We start from the raw sequence: 19,743 nt of genomic DNA on the forward strand, positions 1-19,743 counted from the left end.
CCAAAGGTGTGTTAATAGATAGAATAACAGTGGAAAGTGGTGAACCTTAAGGCACATCCTATGTGACGCTGTAAATGAAGTATAACAACACTTTACTGAGCCAACAAATATAATTGGTAGACAAGAAGGACTGACGTCAGTGGCCTCTTGGCATTTTTTGTTTATATTGGTAGTCAGGGTTCCCTTATAAAAGCCCAATGATAATTGTTTGCAAACCATGCAAGATCACCCATTGAAATATATGCACTAGGATGGAAAAAAACTTTCTGTTGCAGGAACTTGAAAGTTTTGGGGGGGAAACCAGAAAAGCCAGGTGATGTTGTTTGAAAGGCAGGAGGGCAGCAGGTCTTTCAGTCCTGGCACATACATTTAAATGCCAGTTGGTTTTAGTGCAAAATAAATTGTTCGGCTGGTAGAATCCGTGCTATGGGACACAACCAGACTAAACATGGGAAAAAATTGAACAAGATACTGTAAATTGACTGCCACTTTCATGCTCTGCACACATGCATTCATGACTACTGGAAACATGGTGTCAGTTTATCAACAGTGCCCACAGTCAAATAGATTATATTATCTCCATGAAAGATTATTTATTGTCCAGAATTGAAACATAGAGGGCAAAGGGAGGGGAAGTTTGACTTGTATTTTTCAAAGATAGCTGTGACGGTCCGTAGAACAAATTAGTTTTCGACTTGGAGAGTAATTAAATTACATTGTACGAGGCATCATTTGCCAGTGACTGGTCAAAACCATTGTTTTTAAGAGTCTGGAGCTAAGTGCTCTCACCTCATCCATTTGCTGGGTTACAGGCTACCATCTCAGTGGAGGATTGCAACAGCAGTTCAGAGAGCACTTCCCCTGGAGGAGCCTGGTAAATGGCTCAAAGTGATGAGCTCTGATCAGAATTGACCCCTCCTTAGCAATGGTCTCCAATTTGTAGTATAGCATGGATACTATTTTTCAGCAGCTTTCTATTTTGTTTCATAAAATGACTCCCAGCCCAAATTATTTAATCTTGTTTCAACATCATCAGATATGGTATTGAAGGCATATCTGAAAACTAAGTGGATTACCCCATCTCTCTGATTTAAGTTATTTTCTTGGATGCCCAAAAAGTGCTAACTGCCGGAAATATGTTTATAACATACTATTTAAAGTTTTGATCACACAATATACATAACATACCAACCCACCATTGATAACTGAAGCAAATATGAACGCAGCATGATATTACAGTGGACAGTGTAGAACACTAACTCACTCCAAGGCCCTGATTATGAAGTGGGTCATAGTTTTCCGACCTTTGCACAAACCCTTGTTTTCACAGGGTCGGAATGCAGAGTTAAAGACCTCACCCTTCATTACATTTCGGCAGGTCGACCTGCTGGAATTTAAAAGCAGAAAGCATACAAGATTGTACGAAATTAGAAAGGTGTTGGAGTAATGAATATAGCGAGACCCACTAACAGAAACACTGGCAAAAGATCAAACTCTATCTGCTGGAAATGAGACGAGCCCAAGCAGTATACTATTAGGAAAAAATAAAGCTTGCCTCAAATTCCACCTGGGAAATGTCCCAGGTGGTAAAAACTGCATTAGAGCCCTCCTCCAATGGTCCTTCACCTTCCCCCTCCCATTAGAATGAACTCGCTGAATTTTTCACGAAGAAAATACAGGATTTTTATTCAGCATTCCATCCTCCTAAGGAAGATCTGATCTTGGAGGATTAACCGAAACTACCCCCTACCGTCTTACTGCATTTCCCAACCTCAGACTTGTTAATCTTCGGTACAGCCTAGCAACGGTCAAATGAGGCTCCCCCGTGAACTGGGTCCCTCCCCGCATTCTAGGGAAGGTTGCAGAGGAAATTCTTCCCACTCTGATAGATTTACTTGACTTTTCGTTGCGTACAAGAATTGTTTCTCCAACATGGAAAGATGCTATGATAAAGGCTCTGTTGAATCAAGCCAATGCAGATCCCCTTGACCTGGGAAACTATAGACCTATTTTTCTTCTCCCGTCTAGGAGTAAGCTTTTGGAGAAGCATGTCGGCTCCATACTAGTTCACGTCCTAAAAAACCATGGCATTATTCATCATACTCAAACTGAAGTCTGTCCGCACAATGGTACCGAGACTGTCCTTTGGGCAATGGTGGAGGACGATAAAGAACGGCTGGATCGAGGAGAGGCCGTAGCTATCATCTTCCTCAATCTCAGTGCAGCATCTGATATTATTAACCTCCACACCATCATTTAACAAGTGAATAATGCTGGAATTTCTGGTCTTGCTCTTGCTTGGCTTAAATTCTTTCTGAAGGATAGATCAGTCCAGATCTTTGAGGGCGGCTGTACCTCGGTCTCCTTCCTACTTAAATGCTGTGTTCCACAGGGCTCCTCGTTGAGCCCTACACTTTTTAACTTATATATGAGGCCATTGGAGGAGGTTGTTTAATCCTTTGTGATTTCAATCATGGCCTATGCGAATGACACCCAATTGATCTTCTCTCTCACGCACAATCCTCACACTGCCTGCTTAGGCCCCTGCCTTGAAAAGGCTGCCTCCTGGATAAATAACTCCTATTTGGAACTAAATGGGAACAAAGCTGAGCTCCTCATTCTTGGCAATAACACCAATCGTCTGATGGATTTGGGTTGGCCAAACAGCTGGGACCTGCACCTGTTCCCAAACCGGCCATAACAAGCCTGTGTATATGGCTCGACTCCTCCCTAAATCTGGAGCCTCAGACAACACTTGCAGCACTGTGCTTTGGCATTCTAAGGATGCTCCAAAAAAAATGTCTTTTGCTTACACCACTCTCCAAGGGGCTAGTGGTCCAGGCCTTATACTTTTGCCTGGACTCTGGTAACTCCCTGTACCTAGGCGCCCCAAAAATTACCCTAAAGAAACTTCAAATAGTGCAGAATGTAGCTTCTCACATTCTCTACAATGTCCCTTACCACCACTCCACCCTCCATAGTCTCAAATCTCTTCATTGGTTCCTGGTAGCGGAAGCTATTAAGTTCAATGCACTCTGCATTTCCCACAGTTTTTTGTTTGTTTTTTTAATACCGGGACCCTGGCGGCTTGTTCTCTGATTTCCCCTTATGTCCTTGGGCAAACCCTTCGTTCTTCTAGTGCTTTCCTTGCTAAATGCCCTTCTATAGGAAGATCTAGATGGGGAGGACGGTCCTTTCGGTTTAATGTTGCCAATCTGTGGAACTCCCTCCCCCTGAGATCAGCCACGCAGGAACTTCCTTTCCGCAAGCACCTTCAATCTGGCTAGTTCAGAACTGCTTCCTCTGATGTATTGGAATAGGAGTCTCGCACTGACAGCGCTGGGAGGCTTCCGAGTAGCCATGCGCTTTATAGGTGCAATATATAATAGAATATTTGCTGTAGTACGTGGATTTTGTTGCAGTAAGCACCAAACTCAGCTTGTAATTTGCCAAATACTAACCAATTTCACCATATCTTTCATTCTTCCTTATAGTGTTGATCATGAAATGTTTTCTTCCGAGTTGCAGACAGAAAAGGCCTATAAAGAACCCCACCCTGCTGTTGCTGCTAAAGAGGGCGTTTGCGACCCCTGGTTTGAAGCATTGTGGTGTTTAGCCATTTGATCTAAGGTGGATCGAGCTCCAAAAAAAGGGAACTGTTTTACAGTGAATATTTTCATTGTAGCAGGAGCCCTCAAAAAAGCAGTCAGCATTGATATTGTAGTGGTGTATATGATATGATTGAGACCAGATTAAAGAAAGGAAGATGTGATGGTAACATGTAATTGGATCAGTACTACATAGCGAATTGAGGCATAAGAAGATAAAGTAATTTGACGAGAATTACACACATTTTTAGGCAAACGGCTAACCTGTGACAGGAAAACCTTGCCTGCAGGATCCAAAGTTAAGTAATTTTGCCTATTCGCTATATCTCCTTTGTGGCAGTGTATCATCTCATATGGGAGATTTTGGTAACAGAAGTCTGCTGCGCTGTTTATACATTTTTTCATAATATTTCTTGATCTAAGATCAGCCAAGTATTTCTAAATTTAAATTTTCTTTTTCAGGCAGATATTTGAGCTTTAGAGAAATCAGTCTTTGCTTCAAGAATTTCAGCTTTATATATTTTAATTTCAATTTTGATAGGTTGAAGGATGAATTGGCGCATGCCTTTCGCCCACGCTGTCCATATTCCACATTGACCTTCTTGACAGGTTAAGAAAACCTATGAAGTGGCTGACAGAGACTCACACACTCACTTCATGTAAAACAGGGTTGAGGGATCTGTAATATCCAGCATAAAGGGCCAAAGATAATGTGTTACAGTACTCGTAGTCCATAGTCCAGAAGAGAAGGCAAAGCCCGCCAACTGCTTATTTTATGGCATAAGTAACGTTTTTGATTGTGTTCAGGTTTTTGATTTTTAACTGCTCTTTAGGTATTTTTCTGAACTTTTTAGAACACTTTAACTAATACATTTTCTCTTTTCCAGCTGTTTACATAAAAAAATTATTTTTGCATCTAGAATTAAAAACTAGCATCACTGTTTTTACTCTTTTAGTTGAATATGTAAATCTGCCCTTCACCAGCCTTTAGGAACTCAAAGGCAAGTGTTTGCTTTTGCCTCCAACCTGCCAGTACCACCCCCACCCCCTTCCACCTGCTAAGTGTCTGCATGACATCCCAAAGAGGAAAGGGTGGAAAAGAGCAGGCAGTCACAGCTAGACTCATACAGGTGTACAATGTGGGGGTGGAAACCCTCAGTAAGGGTACAGTGACCTACTTGCGAGAACTAGCTAGGACTTGACTAAAGAGGAGATTCTGACTGGTGGAGAGAATTGCTGGCTGCTGAGGGGTTACTGATTTTTATGGAGATATTGCCTGATATGGGGTGGGCTAGCTGATGGGATGTCTACAGGCTGATGGAAAGCTATGGGCTGATGGGAGTGACAGTTGGCTGAAAAGTTCTCAGATAGTCTGCTGTTGGTTTGATCATGTCACCTGCGTCACAGAGGATTGTGTGATGAAGTTTATCCGCTCAAGTGACATATGTGTTTACTCTGTGAGCTCTCTCCCAATATTACTCCCAGTTTTCTCTGCCTTTCTGTTTCTTACTCCCACGATGCTCAATGAATTGATTTCCCATGCAAACAGTGAATTAAAATAGTGGATAGTGAGGGTGATCCCTCTAAATCAGTTTCAACTGAGATGGCTTCTGCATTAAGCTCTTCTCTCCATGTTTCTATTTGTAGAGCCGTTCCTTGCTATCCTTTACCCAACTCATTCTTCCCTTTTGCTTCACTTTGTACTTATTAGTCTTTAAATGTCTCACTTCTCTTTTTGCCACTTCAGATACAGTTCCCTCTTTTGTTACTGTATCTTTAACTCTTGCTGCAGCAAAATTAGGTACAATAAATTGCACTTCCCTTTTGTGTTAGTCCATAAAGTACTTTTAATGTGCCGCGCTTCCTTTAAGAACATTACCACACTTGTTCTTATGTCTGGAGTGCCCAACGTAGTTCTGCGAGAGCTTGCGAGAATTCAGGCTACCCGCTGACTATGTACGTTAGAACCGTCTAGATTCATTGTATCTAAATTTATGAGGATGTCCTAAAGGTCTGGCATGGCTACAGTATAAAGAGCACTTGTGCCTCTTAACACCATCACCATGTTCACTTTCAAAGCCAAATAATTGGCTTATAGTTTCCAAAAGTGTGTTACACCCATGGCTTATGCATGTTTTGAATACTTACTAATGGCACCAAAATATCATTTTTGATTATATAATGTGAAATGGATTTAGAAGGCTAAACCAGCATCGTAATTAAAAACCCTGGGTTTACTTGTTGTGTAAGTAGTCATTCTTCTGTTTTAATAACTGTTGGTGGCATACTCCCATAAGCAATTTCTTACTTAAGAAGATTCAGCCTCAGGATGAGTATAGGTGATTGGCTAAAAAAAAAATTTGAAATCCTTGATGTTTCTGGGGCAGAGGGTACTGGTGAGCTTTTATTTGTATGCCTCTGTGTCATCTAAAAGACAAGTGGAAGCTGAAATAGGGTTGCCCAGACCCTTGAACTCTATGACTCTCATAGCGTTTGTCGTATTAATCAACAGGTGGGTAAAACTGAGCGGAAATACCAATAATGCACATTTGGATATACCAACAAGTGGTTTTAACTAGGGGTGGGTGATAAATTCTGCTCGGTCGGCTGAGTTGGTGGAGTTTTGGCCATACCCCTTTACACAGTTAACGCGGAGTTCTATCCAAATTCCACCAACTCCCGAGTTTTTGTCACACTCAGCTCGCCAATATAAAGTTGGCAAGAATTGGCATACCCCTAGTGCGTTTTTTCTTTTGGGCTGCTAGAAGGGCACCCAACGATATTTTACTAACGCGGGCGGTTGTGACAGTAGTGAGAAGCTGCTGCTCGAGTAGAAAATCTACTCTAGCAGCAGCAAAACCAACTTGAGAAACAGCATCCTCGGCGTGCCACTTGGTGCCGTGTGCAGAACATACTCCTGGCGCTAAAAATCAGCGCAACATGCCAATTTTTGCTCGTTTGCAGAACTCTGCAGAATCTCATGGAGTTTTTATGCAACTCCGCTAGTTCCGCCCACCCCTAGTTGTAACAGGTGATTACAAGTTTCACATGTGAGAATGGGGTGTAACAGGCAGTTTCTGTTTTACCTGCCAGTATTAGAGCATGTTTATCCCCTTTTGGAGGTACATTCTCCAGACAAATCCTCTTGATTAAACGTGGAGAAACTTTGTGCAGGGATTAATTAAAGCGCCAATCACAGTTAGTCTAAAAGAAAGGAGCAAACACTGTAGAAAAGGACAGTGTCCCCACTTTGACTGATTTCTGACTTACCTGCCTTGGTTAGACACATTGGTGGCTATTTCTTTGGTAATACACTGAATTTAAGCTCTTACAAGCCACAACCAGTCCACACAATCACGCGGATCACTGCCTGTAGCCTGACAGCATTGAATTTACTCTTTCCTTTTACCTCAGGCCTCGGGATATAATTAAAGAACCGTGCATATGTTTCAAAACACAAACTTTTGTTTAACGGAGAGTGAGAGGTTTTTTTCTTAGAAAGTTCCCCTTTTAAAGTCCACAGTTAAATGCAATGCTAAATATCTACTTACATTCTGTACACATATGGGGCAAATTCCAACATATATTTGAATCATCTATTACATCATTTTTTAAAGAAATCATGTATTTAAGCATTCAGTAATGTTCATGCGTAAGTGTACTATGCCTTGGTAATTTAAAGGAGTATCCATCACCATGTGAAATATAAAGTATGGGAGCCCCAGACTTCTAAATATATTACTTGGTGGTCCAGCTTCAGTGACTAGCTGGGTGGTTGGATGGCTGGGCTTTGGAGACCGCAGGCACCTTGGCTCTGATAGACAACCCAGGGTTGCTGATAGCGAAAGTCGTACAACCGAAAGTGGTTGTTCCTTAACCAAGGGAGCTCCTAAAGGTGGCATTGAGATGCTAGCACAGGAGCCTCCGGCGTACCTCCAGTACCTTCCCTTGTTGGGGCTACCGCACGGAGGCGATCATTCTCCTTTCACGAAGCTCCAGCTGAGCGACTGGATGGCTATGGATGCGACAGCGTGGGAGATTGCTTCCAACAGGTCGAGTTGATCCCACTGGAAGACTTCCAAGTGCATTATGACCTCTCTCCTGGACCCTTCTTGCTTTATCACGCACTGACGAGGACGTTTAAGGATTTGTGGCCTAGGGCTTGGCGAGAGCCAGAGATCCATCTGCTGCTCCAGGCAATGTTGACTCAGGGGTCCGCGTGGTACCTAGTGAAATGGCTTTACGGGGCACTTTTAGGGATGACTGTGAAACCACTGACCGCACACAAGAGCAATGGGGTGCTCTATTTGATAGGGAGCTATCTGACAAAGAATGGAGTAAGGCTTTAAGGAGCTTGAAGCGGGTCTCCAGAAATACAAATTATAAACACATTCAATTTTACTTCCTTCATATGACCTACTTAACTCCACATAGACTACAACTGATACTCAGAAATGTCGCACAAGACTGCAGATGTGGGGTTCGCTCCTATGGTATGGAGCTGGCCGACGCTGAGCGGATACGGGCCTGTATGTGATTAATGATGTACTGACCCGTACACTCCCTTGCACAGCAGAGGTCTGTCTTCTTGGCTTGTTTCCCCAAACCAGGGCTAAGAAGGTGGGCTCCAGGTTTGCGTATCTGGCGCTAGTACTGGTGCGCCGGCACATTCAACTGAAGTGAAAAGCGGAGGCGGGACCCTCAGTTGTAGCCTGGGAAAAAGATGTAGAGGTTTGGGCCAGGGCGGAAGAGAGGGTACTGATGGGGGAGGATGCCCGAGGGCCTCGCGGTCACCCAATTGCAGGACTGTGGGCAGAAATACTTCGGGCGTGGGATAATAAACAGGGAGAGGCCACAGAACCGGATGGTCCGACTCCCCAACTGAGGAGCTACACAGGCCGAACCCCTGAGGTTTACCCCTAGAAATACAGGACATTAAACATGGAAGGGACTGATTTGAGGCGGAAACATACTGCGCTCCCCCTTCAGAGTTTAGAATATCATCTAAATCCCAACGTACCATACACCTCCCTAACCAGACTAGTCCGGAACCTGAAAATGAGCCTTCCATATAATTTAGCTGGGTGCCATAATTGTTTACATGTTTATGACTGTGCCTGTTGCATGGTTGTTTGTTTGATTCAAGTCATTACAACCATGTCTGTAATCTGGCAACTACAGTTACTCTCTATAAACCTTAACCTGGGAAGAGCTATGGGTTATGTTACTCTTGAAGTATGATGAGACCTGACGAAGAGCTATTCAGAACAGATGTTAAATATGATATGTAATTCTACTTGCAGGTGGAATGTACGTTTGCTTTTTAAAAACCCTCGGACCCTTGCATGTATGTACATGAAAGTATATAAAAATGCCAATAAAGACATTAAAAAAGTGAAATATAAAGTATGAATCAATATTCTATTATTTAGCAACGTTAATGTATTCTTGTAATCATTAGGAAACTATTGCTTGTTCTGAACCCTTGTGGATTCTTGTTTTTTCACAAAAATATCCTTTACACACTTCATAAAATTAACAAATTTTCACACCGAACTTGCACTGTTTGAACAGCATGAAAAAAAAATCGAAATTGGAGATGTGCCTTTTGCTCTCCATGCAAAAAAACCCCTATTTTATTTTTGTAACCATTAACAACGCCTGCAAAACGGCTCTCGGGGTGGCAAAAATCCATTTGGGGCAGATTACAAAATCCTTTCACAAGTGCACTGCAATATTTTTCAACATCTGCACAGATCAACCAGTGCAGAAGTGATATTTGCTCAAGCTTACTAATACCTACGTTCGTTTTTTTTTCCATAAGCCGGTTGTGCAGGTTTTGCGGCACATCTACACAGCAGTTGCTGTTTATCTTAGCACGTGATGGTCATTATTGGTGCAACATTCTGCGGTATGCCCTGGGGAGTAACTCCAGAGGTACAAATAGCCTCAAATGATGTCAGTAAAACGTATGAGTGAGGGTATCCAAATTCTTTGAAGTCATACATATTACAAAAAAAATTACCTTTTGAAGCAGAAATATTGTCAGCGGTGCGTGCATGCGTTTGTGTGCGAGTGTTCGGGCGTCTTCTGCACTGTGCGTACAATACTTGTAGGTGTACTCTTATTCGTAATCTTAACAAATGACACAAAAGTAGAATAATAAATACGTTTTAAAGAAGTAACGTCAAGTACATGAATGCAATGAATTTTAATCTAAGGGTATATGCTGTGTGGTTTAATGCTTAAAGCGTCACCTCATGTTACTCTAAATGTCTTTGAACTATTTAGAGTTATTGATTTTCTTCAAATAGTTTAATATTACAGTGCAGTTTCAATGGAAGTTTCAACCTGCCGCCCCTCAGTCGGCGGCTCAGCATAACGTGCACCGTTATTTTACCTCTTCTGTGACTTGGATCCCTTTGTGTCTTCAAACACATGGTTCCTTTGAGCTGGACGGCGCCATTTTCTGAGCAGAGGCTCTGACGCTCGGCGGTTTGCTGCCTCTTATGGGTGCCCGGGCTTGGCTGCTTCAGACACGCGGAAGGATGGGGCGGTCAAGCAGCCACGTTACATGGTGCCGTTCGAGCCAGGTTTAAGATTAAATCCGCAGCAGACACTGCTGCAACTTGGATGTAAAAAAAGAATGTTCACACCAGGTGCACAGGAAGTCTGCCTTTAACACAGTGAAAGGTGGCAGACAAAAGTGGGTACAACTGATTAGTTACCAAGCTACACCTTTTCAAAATCCCTGTAATGTTCAAAATACCTATTAGTGCTGCTTTAAGAGCGAAATATGTTTAAATTGGACACAATCTACAGTCTCACAATTGCTTAAGAGGTTCATATTGTTTGATGCCTAGTCTTTTTTCTGTTCTGCTGTGTCATGTTGGCAGCGCCATCGTGCAATGCCTGTTTGTTGTGAGGGACCCTACTTCTTATGGTTTAGGTATTATGAACTTTGCCCGCAAGAGAGACTTAGCAGCAGCCAGTGCATCTGCTGGGATCAGTGCTTTAAATGGGCCGGTACTGTCCGGTACGGAGTACCTGCACTTTTTTTAAATTTATTTTGAGAGGGAGAGTAACGTCACATCTCAAGAGAGACGTAATACCTTTAATTGGAGAGTACCTGCACTTCTGAGAAACAAGCAGGTACTCAGGAACAGAGTACCGGCACTTCTATTTTTCCATTTAAAACACTGGCTGGGGTGATGCCCTCAAATGTGTTATGTGCGTATGTCGTTTCAAGACAATGCACATGTATGTTTTACTTTTCAGCCAATTCGTGAAGTTTTTCTCCGTCAGCTCCTAATCAGTCCAGATGTGCGTGTAGGGTTTGGTCACATCCTTTTGAAGCGATGAAGCGAAGAGACGGAGATTGTGCAAACTTAAGAAACCACGAAGGTTCCACTCCCCTGCCTTCTGAGGAAAGCGTTCCTGGCCCATTATGCTCTTAGTTTTTTTTTCTGTTTTTTTCTTATTGTTGTTTAATCTAAAGTTAGATAAACACCAGAAAGGCTACTTGCTTTAGAAAAAAAACATTTGAATTTGTATTTGATTAAAGTATATTTCAAACATCTTATTACTACTGCCCCACTATATGTACTAAAATACAACAACATAAAATGCAAAATTAATTTCACTATACAGTTTTACGAGTTTTCATTTGTTCCAACCAGTTGGAATATCACCTTCATCATTTGTTAACTAAAAAGTGCATTATTAAAAGTAACCAACATTTTTTCCATTTTCACCCCCTCCCCTATACTTTTTAAAGCATTGATGGCGCAAACATTCTCCCGTGAATATGATTGATATAAAGTCACACATGCACAATATTTGTCTTCTGTGTTCATGCATTACTATAACATGCAAGCATTCTGAAAAGCTGCCCCTCCCCAGCCAAAGGGAAAGCGTTGCCCTTGCACCAACACATTTCGTAAATTCCAAGTAATTTCCGTGCCCTTGATTCTCAGCGGGTTAGCAGCAAGACATTTGTTTTTTCTTCGTTTTACTTACATATAAGAAGCAGTTGTGATATCCTCAAGTTTTGTAGATCCGCTAACGGCCGAAGTTGTGGGTCTAACAACAGATGATCGTTTCCCCCATTATTTTCTCGACCACCGCTACATTCGTGCAGCTGGCCTCGTGGTGTGCCATCACCATTTCCCTTCCTTGTGGTTGAAAGTCGCAGACTTCTCTAAACGCCACTACCGGTGGCAGATCCACTACACTCTGCAGCTGATACTCCACCTACACTGGAAGGGAAGTGAAAATTCTATCTTTCTGCGGCTTTTTTCCTCCGCTTTGAACATTAAAAACAGTCTGACTCACTAATTTAAAGTTGTTTTGTTGTCTTTTAAAAAAAAAATGGAATGCACAGAATTATAGATAAGTACTTGAGCCTCAAACAATTTTTTAACGTTATTATGGTAGAAACCAGTAATAAGTACTAACAACACCAGTAGATTTGGCAAACGTTTTTTTTTTTTAAGTTAAGTGGTTTTTCATTGATTGGCAAGTTTGGTTGGTGTGAACTCTTGTGAGTGGTTGAGTGTACACATGATTCAGTATTTGGATGAACAGATGTGTGAGTGGGAAGATAGATGAGTAGATGAATGGGTGCATAACTGCATGTTCATATGGTTGAATGAGTCATTGCATAGATGGACGAGTGCATGGGTGGTTAGGTGAGTGTGGTTGAATGACCCATGTAGACCATGGCTGAATGGGTGAGTGCATGCATGCATGACTAACAAGTGAGTACAAAGAGGGTTGGGTGAATGGGTTAACCATACATCCACACCTATGTATTTATCACCCAATTTATCTAATCATCCACTCACACTCATCCTTTCATCTACTCATACACGCTTCTATTCATCCGTGTGTCCCACTGTACCATTTATTTAAGCATACATTTATCCACCCACAGTTATATTCATCTAGCCATCCTTGTATCCACTCACATTTATGCACTTATTGATCATTCACCTACTCATGCATTACCTGTCTTCCTGTGTGAGCAAGTAGCCCTTGTACACACTGTATATGTGTCTGCATCTGTGTGTTCTGTTTGCATGCATGGGTGTCTGTATGTCTATTAGTAGTAGTGCACTTGTTGCAGGGTAACTTAAACATGAAGAAAATGACAGACTCCTCTTGGCAATGTAAAGACAGCTTTTTAATGTCGCTGCAAGGAGATCGGCAGTCTTCACACAAGTAAACAGCCAGTCTCAATTTGCTACTTCACAGGCAGCTATTTTCATAAACAGTTAAACGATGCTAGTTACACAAGTTCATAAAATGAATTACTAGGTAGTTACACATTGTTACACATTAGTTATGGAAAAACATGAGGTCACCTAGTACCATAGACTTTAAGCAAATTCTCTACACATCTTCTATTGCAGTTCTAACGAAGCTTAACAAACAAAGTATTCTTCTACTTTTGAATGCATGTGTATTTTGGTTGAATGCATATTTATTTGTGTGTGTGTTCTATTGTGCTACTAAGTCCTCTTATCAGATTCTGTGTGTTCTTGGCTAATTCAGTCTCCTGTGCCCATTGTCTAACCATCTTTCAATCTATTGAAAACACAGAATATGTGCAGGTGTGCCTGTGTGCTAAGGCCTCCTCCTGACATTTAGGAAGCTAGTAAAAACATGGCTCTTCAATCAGTAATCACTCACCCCTACTGCCTCTTCTATGTCTTCAGCGCCAAGACACCCTAGGGTATTTGTGAGCTTTATGAATTGCATTAATAAATAAATTCCTTCAAGATTGTCAAACACAGATTTCCTTTAACTATGACCTTACAGGTCATGCAGTCTGTTCTCAAGGAAACTCTTCACCTCTTTTTCATCAGCACATGTTTTTGGCCTGCACTGCTGTTTCACCACGTATAACTGTGTGAAGCTCTCTGCTGTTGTCTACTATTGTGCTGTTTCCATATTTTATTATTTCCATAAGACACTTAAAGGTGAGTTTTTGTGAGTATTGGGGACTCTGTCTTCGATCTGTGTGCTTTAACCACTTGGCTGCTAAGGCTTTTCCCGTCCTGCGCTAACATTCTTAGAATACCATTATACATGACGAGTTGACCTTGTCATGAGCACAGCTCCAGTGTGCCTCATGACGAGTTCACCTTGTCATTAGCATGCAAGAGGTTAAAAAAAAATAATAATGATGACTGCGGAATGCTTGCCCTAATCTCAGCAATGGGTAATTGCTCTGGGCTGAATTCTAGTTCATGTTTTTACCCACTGTAACCCTGCATACAGGGACCAGAATGATTGTATATGGATGAGGTTAATCCAGTCATTCTATTCTGTCCATAACCTTTCTGATTTTCACCTTTTGGTATCACAATAAGATGCCATGCGTTTGACATCAGTGTCCAGATGTGAGACCATAGCCATTGTGCTATGGAATAAAAGCTCCACCTCACTGACGAGACCCAACCAGGCTGAAACGTTTCTGGGGTTGCTTTTTTTCCCAGGCAGAGGAGATGTAGCCTAGTGGTACAGAATGGATGGAATCTTTTTGGTTGGAGATAAGACTGATTTCCATATAGTCTATGTCCATAACGGCCCAGTGAGTAAAAAATGATGGACTGAAATGCAGCCCAAAGTAATTACCATTGATATGATATGATATGATGGATTTATACCGCGCACAAATACTCAAGAGTGTCCTGGCGCGCAAAATAACAGTGACCTGGTGGAGCGAAGAATTTAAAACAGCTGCTTGAAGAGGAAGTTTTTAAGTTGTTTTTTAAAAAGTCTGAGGTCCTGATTGTTCCGTAATTCCAGGGGCAGAGAGTTCCATGCCATTGCTGCTTTGACGGAAAGAGACTGGCCCCCCCAGCCACGTTCTGCGGGATCGTGGGATCGCCATCCGTCGTTGGGTGGCTGAGCGCAGCAATCTGTTAGGGACATAGAAAGCAAAGCGCTTCCTGATGTACATTGGTCCAAGATCGTGCAGGGCTCTATGCGCCAGGGTAAGAACTTTGAATTGCACACTCTGAGCCACAGGAAGCCAATGCAGATCGTGTAAATGCTGTTTTACGCTAGATCTTCCAGAGATGTTAAACAGAAGTCTAGCCGCGGCATTCTGTATGGTCTGTATTTTTTTTGCAAATATCCAGGAATACCTATATACAGAGCATTGGCATAATCGATGCGGGAGAAAATGAGAGCACAAACGACCATTTCCTTGGCCGGCCTCGGAAGCAAGGGGAAGAACCTTCTTAGTGACTTAAGGGTGCCAAAGCAAACTCCAGTGAGTTTCTTAATTTGCACCGAAAACCGCAGGTCTTCTCCAAACCAGACCCCCAAGTTCTTTGCTGGAGCGCCCTCTGAATTAGGTCGAGGGAAGTCTGGAGGCCATAAAGTTTCTCTGAAGGCAGGCGGAATCTGACCATATAGAAGGACCTCAGACTTGTCCTCGTTGCATTTCAGTTGGGCATGGGCCAACCACTTAAACACAGACGAGAGACAGTTCTGAGCAATTTCTGTCGGCAGGTTGGAGTCCTTCCCGGTAAATAGGAGCTGGGTGTCAACAGCATATGTGATTATTTTTGCACCCAGTTCCTGAGCCAGAAAAATCAGAGAAGTCAAATAGATATTAAAGAGCAAAGGGCTCAAAGTAGAACCCTGAGGGACTCCGGTGGACATTTTCTTGGCAGTCGATGAAAAAGGAGGCATCCAGACCTTCTGGGTTCGCTCTTCCAAAAATGATTTCATACAGTCCCGGGCGGAGCCTGCAAGTGAGTTGAATTTGTGTATTCCACCCAGCACCTTTTTTCTCTGTGTGCATTTGTGGTCTATGTAATGTTGATATGTGTGTATTCCTGTAGATGTTTTTCTCTGTCTGATTATTTGCTTTGTGTGTGTCTTTGTGAGCATGCCCCTTTCTGGTCACTCTGGGTGCTTGAAGGTGTGTTTTGCTGTGTGTAGGTCTGTAGACATGTCTTCTGGTCTGTGTGCAATTACGTCTGTATGTATGTTGATTTATCTTTGTTTTAGGATGCTGGTGCAGGTTGAGCTGTGCATCTGCATGTGAATATGGACACGCATTGTGTGTGCATGTATGCCTTCAGGTTATGTGATATTGTGTGAATACACCATACAAGAGCTAGAGCTGTTGGTTTTGTCAGTGCTATTTTAGTTAGCCAAGATAGGAAAGTATATTCCGTTTGTATTGCAATCTCACTTTACATTTACTTTAACTTTTACATAGCTTTTGCAAAAATTGACTCTTGCACGTTATGTGACTTAGGGCCAGATGTAGGTCGCCCAATACCGGTCGGTAACGGCCGAAATTACCGAATTTCGGCCGTTACCGACCGGTATTAGGCTTTTGAGATGTAGGTGGCCATTTTACAGATTCGGTAATTTACTGAATCGGTATTTTAAGGAATAGGTAAATACCGATTCCTTAAAATACCGATTCGGTAAATTACCGAATCTTTAATGTAGGGAGCACTCAAATGAGTGCTTTTCCCATTTCAGGATTCGTTATTTACCACCAACTACAAGTTGGTGGTAAATATCGAAAACCCTAAAAAAAAAAGCAAATTTTTGCAAATTATAACAGTGCCATGTGGCAGACATACATGCCATTAGGGTAATTCGGTAATTCCCATTCATTCCTATGGGCCTGGAGGCCCATAGGGATGAATGGGAAATACAGAATCGGTAAATACCGATTCGGTATTTACCGAATCTTACCGATTCGGTAAAATTTACCGAATGAATACCTACATCCCATTTACCGATTCTAAAATACCAAATCGGTAAAATTCGGTATTTTAGGATCAGTAAATCTGGATTACCTACATCTGGCCCGTAGTCACAAAACCTTCTAAATAATGTGCACATTTTAGAAAGTAGGAAAAACCATTCTGCAAAGTTATATAGTTGTTCAACAAGAGCCCTATAAAACATACCTTTTTATTACCGTTCCAAAAACGAAAAAAGTCAGTAGTGCTTCATTAGGTTTTAATGATGGGGTCATAATTACCAGTTTGCCAACTTCAGGAGCAGTAGTTTCTCTGAGAAATCTGTCTTTTGTTTCATTTTTGTCAGACCACTGAAATGGCTAGCTCATAGGTGACACGTCACCAATGATAGATACAATCAACCAATGGCCGATTAATGAACACTGATACGTATGTAATAGTACTTACAGCAACCAATTGCTAAGGGTGCTGACATTTAGCCATCGTCCTACCCCTTGTGTGTAGTTGATTCTACAGTCTATGTCAATTAGACTTATCGGTCTGTAAGATTTTGGCAGTCTTTATGTACCTTCTTGTATGGTGGCATGATGATGCTATTTAACCAAGAGTCAGGGCAGCTATAAGTCACTGCTATCATCATAAACTATCATTACAATCTTGTGGGGTGACCCAATAAACCCTAGGATCTGGATAACAATTAGTATAAACAACAAAAATCCTATCGGTTGCTAATTACACCTAAGACCAAAATGAATTAAAGGTCAGCCAAAAGCATTAATCGACAGGACACAGAAAACACAACTAAAGAAAATTATTGCTGCACAGTGTATGTATTTTAGCGCAAGTGCACGAAAATTCTGTGTACAATTAACTCAAGGTTGCACCATCAGGTGGAAACAGTGTGACATCAGTGCCTGTGCAGAGTGAACAAATGAAGGGTAAAGTGACTGCCTATGTAAAATAAATAAAATATAAAACTAAGCAGTACTTAAGCAGCCTGCAAGATGTCTGTCTAAAACAAAACGAACAAAGCCTCATCCAGAGGGGCATCTAGAAATTTCCTAGAAGGCCCGCAGGGGTGTTTTGCTTTAGTGCAGACAATTAGTATTGTCGACGTTTCGACCCAGATAGTCGCAGTTACTTGAAACCATTTGGGGGGGTGCTTCATCAGGTCATGAGTGATGGGCAACCTTGAGTTGCATGAAAGTCGCCTTCAACGGTAGGAGTCCTATGAAGGGTAGAAAGATGGCAAGCCTGATAATTTTAGTTGAGCTCTAGGGTGATAAATGAATATCCTAAACTCTCAGACATTAATTAATTGCATAAGAATGGGCCAGTAGGTGATGAGCTTGCCCATCTGGAACAAATTACAGGAATGAGTGCTTGTCGGCTGGTCTGACGCTTCAACTGTAGTCACAGTTACAGTACAATTACTGACTCATTAGCAACCAACAGGATTTTTGTTGTTTATACTAATCATCTTAAACTATGGCAAGTATTTTGACCCACTAATCCACATCAACACAGAACACCTCCCTGGCGCCTTTCTTTTAAAAGACCTTGTATGGCTTCTCTCATTTTGTCTTTCAAAAATGCTTCTAATAGGTTACCATATGATCCTCTGTTGTCAGATGGGTTGGGGGGGCAATATTTAATGGGCAAATTTGCCTGTGGAGTTTACAATGATATTGAAATGCGTTATCCATGTTGGTTCAGAAATATTTGACTCCAAAAAAGTTTTCCTTGCTCCGAGACCTTCCCTGATCTTTCTCCAAAAGGCCTGAGTAGCATTCTCAACTGCTGCTTTTTACAGTTCTATACACTTTCTGGTTAAAGAATGTGCTTTCTTCTTTCTTATTAGCCATTTATAGCTTAATCTTGCAGCCCTTATTACCTGTCTAGAGGAGTCACTTCGGAGCACTGTTTGTATTTCTGATTTCATTGCTTTACATTCTTCGTCAAACCACCCCTCTTTTCCAAAGTTTTTAACAGTGTGATGTTTTTAAACATGCAACTTCTTGCGACAATCAGGGTTAGTGATTTCAGTAAAAGATCATAGACAAGTGATGTGGCAGCGTCGCCTGAACCTTTCTATATCCCTTCCTAAAGATGTACTGTTGATGGGTCTTCTTTCCAATGTTCTATGTTGGGTTAATGATTAGTGCTCCATCTTATTCTGACGACCCCCCAGGTTCCATGTGTTATTTAGATTTTGTATTTTTTTCGATTCTGATGAGACTTTTTTTTACCTCTAATAGCAGAGGATTGTGATAACTCTCCAATTTCCATTGCACTCTTAAATTTTCAAACCTGTGCCAATCAGTGATCTTAATCAGGATGTAATCGATCACCGATTGTGGTCATTATAGGTGGGCATGCTGCAGTTTTCAATTTAATAAGAGTTTCGAGCTGAAATGAGGCTTCCAGTTGAACAAAAATGGGACAGACGTTACCCTTTTGCTTCTTTAATTGGAATAGCATGGCTGATTGATGGAATGCCACATAGTGTTTTCATTTTAAATCGCAGCAAATTAGGGAGTAAAATGTTTACTGCCCAGGAAGGTATAAGGCATCCTTGATACCCTTTAAAAGGTCTGTGAAGCCTACCATTGTTTTCTGTTGTGCATAGAAATGTATTATTCTCAGAGAGGAGTTATCTAAGAGTTGGATGTTGATAATTTGTAAATCCCCATGAGTTTTGTCGCAAGCCTTGTAGGAAATACATCTGTCAGTTCTGCATGATACCTGCAGTCTGCCACTATTTCTATGGTGTAAAGGCCCATGTTTTTTAGAGTATTATCACACTGTAAGACGTCAAGTAATTTAGGCAGTCACCATGGTCCGTGTTCTGGGAGATTTCTGCGACATTCCAGAAGATAATTGAGCTACTTGGTTCCCATCCGCAGTGATCGAATGCTCGGTTCATGTGACTTATGATTAGTCAGTCTGTTTTAACGTTATTTATTTTTCCTTAGGGTATGTAGTGCTGTATGCTCTGCACCTATTGCCATTTTGTGGCCACCAGAAATGTCCCCATCGGCCTCCATGCTAATGCAAGTATTTTGCAATATGTCCCGGCCTCCTCTTTCTCCCCTCACTCTTGGGTAGATGTACTTCTAAATGGCTTGCTTGATTTGTCCTATTTTGCATCTCATTGGGGCAGTTTTGTCCTGGTTGACAGCAGTAGATCTAACAAATGTGTGGTCACGTTTCCCCCAGCTTGCTTTTGGATCCAGCACAATTATGGTGGTTGAGAAGGAGTTCGCTAGTGTCACCGATCGGACTATGTACTCAACTAAGTTTGTCTATCCTGTGCCAACAAGGATACAGCTGCTATGGCAGTTAGAACTAGCTTGATGATTTTTTACAATCTATAGGTCGTTCATCTT

General features: G+C 41.7%; 2 protein-coding genes across 2 annotated transcripts in view; one reads left to right on the top strand and one right to left on the bottom strand.

Annotated features, from left to right (window-relative positions):
- GPR183 (G protein-coupled receptor 183) overlaps nt 1-11,810 on the bottom strand; it is a 72,667-nt gene extending 60,857 nt beyond the window's left edge. Inside the window, exon 1 of the mRNA XM_078657615.1 lies at nt 11,628-11,810. The gene's annotated coding sequence lies outside the window, so the exon portion shown is untranslated. The remainder of the gene's footprint in view (nt 1-11,627) is intronic.
- UBAC2 (UBA domain containing 2) overlaps nt 1-19,743 on the top strand; it is an 811,088-nt gene that overhangs the window by 343,559 nt on the left and 447,786 nt on the right. The gene's annotated exons all lie outside the window — the stretch shown is intronic.

Source organism: Lissotriton helveticus, chromosome 8 (assembly GCF_964261635.1).
Source record: "Lissotriton helveticus chromosome 8, aLisHel1.1, whole genome shotgun sequence".
NCBI classification, from domain to species: Eukaryota; Metazoa; Chordata; class Amphibia; order Caudata; family Salamandridae; genus Lissotriton; species Lissotriton helveticus.